A 6,107-nucleotide genomic window follows, 5' to 3' on the forward strand; every position below is an offset into this window, starting at 1 on the left:
TTACCAACGCCGCTGCTCTCCTCACCGCCGCTCTCACCAACGCTACCACTCTCCCACCTCCACCTTCCGCGACGACAACAGTCGAGGGCGCTAATCCGAACAACACAACCTCTACACCAGCGCCCGATGCGCCATCAGAACCTCTCGTTGCCACACATGCCCGTCATCTCAATACCGTGGCTCTAGTTTTCACTGACGGTGCCGCCTTCCCAGCTCCCTTGCTTGCTGGACACAGAAACAACCTCGACGATCTGATGCAGACTATCATCGACAAACTCGTTAGCCAGGACATGCGAACAACTGAGCGACTTGACGCACTCGCTACAACATAAGAAGCATCGCAAGATCATATCAACACGCTCTAGCGACTTAACGCACAAGCGTCGACATTCAAGTAACCTTGCCGACCAGGACACGCTGCCACACCAACTTCCGCCAATCAAAGAACGCTAGGAGAGCCACAGACACCGATCAATGTTCATCATCATAGGTTCTGTCGATGACTACACTACGGTGACACGTTCAACAATAGTCGTAGATAAAAAATCTTAGCATAATCAAATCAACTAACTCCAGCAATAGATGACACACCATCGACTTTGCGAACGCTCAAAGCGCCCATTCTACCTCTAGTAACAGCCATGGGTGATGTAGTAGTCCTCTCGTTAGCCAAAGAAAGATCCATGAAATCACCACTTTTCGCCAAACTCAAGAATGTCGTCAAAATCACGATCGTCGATCAAACCCTCGATGCTGAAACCAAAATCTCCACACTAGAGTTTTACCACGCGCGCGCGTTGGAACCCGTGGGCCCGTTGGAGGCCGACCTCCTTTTCTTGACGCCGAGCCGACCTCGATTCGGTGACTAACGGTGGCAGCACCCTCAACTGTGTTCCCCTAGCGAAAATCATCGATGCCCAAACTTACACGCCCTCGATCGCGCCGCCCTCCAATCCTAAAGGTGTCGACCTCACAAAAGGCGCTGACCCTGTGAGAAGTGCCGACCTCATGAGAGGTGTCGCCGAGCTCGCGATAACCAAACCCGACATCAACGCTCAGCTCCACATCCTCTCGATCGGTCTCAAAGCCAGCCGGATCCAGCTCGGCAGATTCTCGGTCGCTCCGCCCTCCGATTAACAAAGCATCACCACGGGCGGCCTTACAAGAGATACTGATCTCACGAAACGTGCCAATCTCACGAGAGGTGCCGATCTCGCGATGACCAAAACCAGAGTTCATGCTTTCACTCGCGACCCCACCATCCCTTTGCCTATCTCACCTTCTAGTCGCAAATCCGACCTTTACCTCGCTCCCAACCAAGCGAGAATCTGCCATTTCTCGCTCTCCTATGAGACATCTCCACCCAACAAACCTCGAGATCAACCTCGAGAGCGGTCGCCACCAAGCCGAGATTTACGCCGACCTCATGATAGCCATCTTCGCCGACCTCATAATGGCCATCCTCGCCGACCTCAATCTCTCGATCTCGTATCTCCAAAGAAGATCCGCCTGCTGGCCACGCCGACCCCCACTACAGATTTGTTTCTTATGATGCCGACCTCGGCCGCCTCCCACCGATCTCTCTCGATCACACGAGAATTGCCGACTTCTCGACCTCCTACCATGAGATCGACGTCAGCAGAATCGACATCTTAACAACGAGCGACCTCACCACTAGCATCATTTGTGCCAACCTCGCAGGAAGTTCCGATCTCAAAATCAAGGCCGACCTCACGGTCAACGATCTCTCACCGCAGGTCTCCAATAGGACCGGTCACCTCTTGCCAACCTCCCATCATGAAATCGGCGGCGCCACCATCAGAGTCGGCGTCGTCGCTCTCCCGCGAATTGCAGACCTCAAACTGCCGATCTATGAGCTTACCCATTCCAACCTCGGGACCACTATGCCGCCCTCCGAGGGTGATCTAAACTGAGGTTTTACCTCTCGCACATGTGGCGATCCCGGTCCTAGGAGAGCCGATCTTATCCTCGTTTCTCCGTTCGCTCCTTTCGATCTCACCGGGACAAACGTCGAAACCAGCGACCATCAACCTCGCTGATCTCGCTTGACGACCGCTGACCACGTCACAACCGAGCTCGTCATCGCCGACCTCACTCCTACCAAAGCAAGGCTCGTGAATGGAATCAGCACTCACATCCCCACTCTCGAACACATGAAAACCATTCTACCGTCCATTAATCTCGTATCGCGAGATAGGAGCTCAAAACGCCGATCGAGAAACCTCTTGTCGATCACGGACCTCAAGTTCGACTTGCCGACCTCTGGGTTCGTTAACTCCGCCGATCTCGATACGCCTACCGGTGCAGCAATCTGACAAGCCGATCCCAACCGGAACATCACCTCTCGCATAAATAGCAACCTCATCCCTCTGATCTCTCAACACCACGAAAACCTCAAGATCTGCCGAGCAAATCCAGATTGCCCTCTCAATCCATGTCAGAGCGGTCTCTTCCTGACTTGGCATTACCAACTTCGCCGCTCTCGATGCGACCAAGACTACCGCGCGCTGATCCCAACTCAGAAAACCCTCTTCCGTCCTCCAAAAAATATCTCGCGCTGATCCCGCGCATGCCGTCCACAAGAAGCTGCCTCCACACAACGACCTCACACTCTATCTCCGCATCATCGACTAGCTCATCAACAGTTTGCAATTTCCGGGTAAAGGCCACCGAGCATAAGACAAATCCCGAACAACCTATGACCGACAACCGCTCTCATCAGGACTATTCAAACATGCTCGCAACAACCCATCTAAGAGTCGGGTTCACGCAAGAGCTCCGCAAACCTTTACAAATAAATGTCTGTTTCACAATGGCCTCGCAGCTCGACATCGATGACCAACTCGCAGCTCAACACCGAAGATCAACGGTGAGTTAAACATCACAATATCATTAGTTTAAAAAAAAACAAACAAAAAAAAAGAACGCTCGACATACCGAGCTCATCTGTTCTTCAAAATAAGACATTTACGACAACAAAAAAAGTTACACTCGCAAGAGTACACTTAGTCAAATAAGCTCTCTCGAACGAGTCCGTCTTAACGAGTGTCCAGATTCTACATTGTCGCCCTGGCCAGGTGTACGATTTAAAACGCGTTCCACATGGATGCAGCGGTGAAATAATTCGCACAAAAAAGCCGAGCCCAGTCACGCATTCAGCTAGCAGGCGGTCAAGTTTGAATAAGCTAGGTTCTTACTTGCACACTCTTGCCGACCTCGGGGCACCCACAGGGTAAGCCGGACACCAGGGCCGCACCTAAAAGGTATGACGAGCTCATGTCAACTACCAACCTAAAACTTGGTATTCGAAACATGTAACAGGGTAAGCCGAGAGACGTCTCGCCCCGTAAAATACATCTCGAAACCAAGCAAAAAGCCGAGCAAGTCTCGCACTAGCTTGAGGGCGCCTAGACTAATAAGCCAAGCTCCGGCTTACAAGTTCTTGCTAACCCTAAACACCCACAGGATAAGCCGGACACAAAAGCCGCACCTAAAGGTATGGCGAGTCTGTCTCGCCTACGACTTTACTTTGGTAAAGCACAAAACCGAGTTGCATATGAAACATAAGCTCGCTCCCTCACGGCAACGTCCTCGCGCTTAACGCTCTCGCTCAATGCACTCGCGTTTAACACCTTCGTTCAACGCTCACGCTAGGCGACGTTCTCATGCTCGACGACGCTCTCACGCTCGACAACGCTCTCACGCTCGACGACGCTCTCACACTCAATACTTTCGCGCTTAATGCCCTAACGTTTAAAACCCTCGCGCTCAACGCCCTCGCGCTCGCCTACCTCACGCTCGACGCTCTCACACTTGTTGCTCTCACGCTCGCCGCTCACTCACGCTCTCGCGCTAGCTACCCTCACGCTCGACACCCTCACGCTTGACTCGCTCGCGCTCGTCGCACTCACGTTCGACGCTCTTGCGCTTGCCTCCCTTGCGTTTGCCACTCTCATTCATGGTGGCGACCTCTACTCTTGTTTTCAGTGAAGACCTACTCTCTTATTCTAGGTGGAGACCTCTACTCTCGATGGCAACATCCACTTTTCTACCTGGTGCAGACCTGCATTCTCAAGTTTGGTGCCGATCTCCACTCTCCAGCTTGGCGCTGACCTCACAACCTTCTCCCGCACTATCACAAGTGCCGAACTCAAATTGACGATCAAACCTCTTCTTGCCGCTCCCATGAGAGGACGTGGTATGCGAGCGCACAACAAAAACACCAATATTAGGAGCTGACCTCGGAGCTCGCTCCGATGGTAGGACAAGCGCCGACCTGGTATGAGGATTTTCTGTCCGGGGCATCGCGCAGCGTTTCGCCGACCTCAGCTCCGCCTTCCTCGCGAGAAAAAATCTCAGCACTCATCAATCCTTAAGGGTCGATCTCTCTTCACCTCTCGACCCCGTTCGACGAAAACGATCTCACTCTCGCCGACCTCAGTCTCATTCTCGGTGGAAACCTCAATCTCATTCTCGGTGGCGACCTCAATCTCACTCTCGGTGGCGATCTCAATCTTGACGACGATGATCTCAACCTCGACGACAATGATCTCCCTTTAAGCCGAGCTCAATCTCACTCTCGGCGCCGATCTCAATCTCACTCTCGGCGCCGAACTCAATCTCACTCTCGGTGGCGACCTCAATCTCACTCTCTCGCTCTCCGACCTCAATCTCGGAGACCTCAAACTCATTCGCCGACCTCAATCTCACTCTCGGTGGCGATCTCAATCTTGACGACGATGATCTCAACCTCGACGACAATGATCTCCCTTTAAGCCGAGCTCAATCTCACTCTCGGCGCCGATCTCAATCTCACTCTCGGCGCCGAACTCAATCTCACTCTCGGTGGCGACCTCAATCTCACTCTCTCGCTCTCCGACCTCAATCTCGGAGACCTCAAACTCATTCGCCGACCTCAATCTCACTCTCGGTGGCGATCTCAATCTTGACGACGATGATCTCAACCTCGACGACAATGATCTCCCTTTAAGCCGAGCTCAATCTCACTCTCGGCGCCGACCTTAATCTCACTCTCGGCGCCGAACTCAATCTCACTCTCGGTGGCGACCTCAATCTCACTCGCCGATCTCAACCTCAACCTCGACGATGACGATCTCACTCTCGCCGACCTCAATCTCACTCTCGGCGCCGAACTCAATCTCACTCTCGGTGGCGACCTCAATCTCTCTCTCGCTTGCCGACCTCAATCTCGGAGACCTCAAACATTCGTCGACCTCAATCTCAAGCTCGTCGACCTCAATCTCAAGCTCGCCGACCTCGCTCAATTTCTTTGATCCTTGNTATGAGGATTTTCTGTCCGGGGCATCGCGCAGCGTTTCGCCGACCTCAGCTTCGCCTTCCTCGCGAGAAAAAATCTCAGCACTCATCAATCCTTAAGGGTCGATCTCTCTTCACCTCTCGACCCCGTTCGACGAAAACGATCTCNACTCAAGGCGCATAACATCTAGATGAGATTCACGCTCAACGCTCCACGCGCCAGGCGCCACGCTCCGCAAAGTCGTGCTCAAGACACATAACATTCATACAAGCTTCGCGCTACAAAACAACACACTCAACGCATACAACATCAGAACGAACTCCGAGCTCAACAAAAACTACCGCTTTAACCATCACCGCACAAAGTTAGATCTTTTTGAAGCAGTCTGGAACACCTAATGCCGAGCAGACATATGTTAAGACTCAAAGTATGCCCGGCGATCGCAGAAATACCTCGCTCGCCGGACTAAGGGGGACTATTGTTGGATATGGGCTTTGCTCCATATGTCAACTCGGCCCAACAAAGACTCACCAGAGATAGAAGGAAATTGGCCAATCTCGGAGGGTAATCTNAAGCTCAACGAAGCAACGGAGCAACCGACGGCGCAACTAACGGAGCAGCGATGGGAGCGAACGAGAGCACGAACCGTACCACCTCTACCTTCTTCAACCATCTCAGCCGAAGGCCCCTTGCCGAGCGCGACACCTCCGCCAGCGCCCGACGCGCCCTTCGAGCCTCTTACAACTGCTGCAGCCGGACCCGGACCTGTCACCGACCAGCTGGTAACCGACGCCACCGCTCTCCTCAG

Source organism: Camelina sativa, chromosome 19 (assembly GCF_000633955.1).
Source record: "Camelina sativa cultivar DH55 chromosome 19, Cs, whole genome shotgun sequence".
Taxonomy (NCBI): Eukaryota; Viridiplantae; Streptophyta; class Magnoliopsida; order Brassicales; family Brassicaceae; genus Camelina; species Camelina sativa.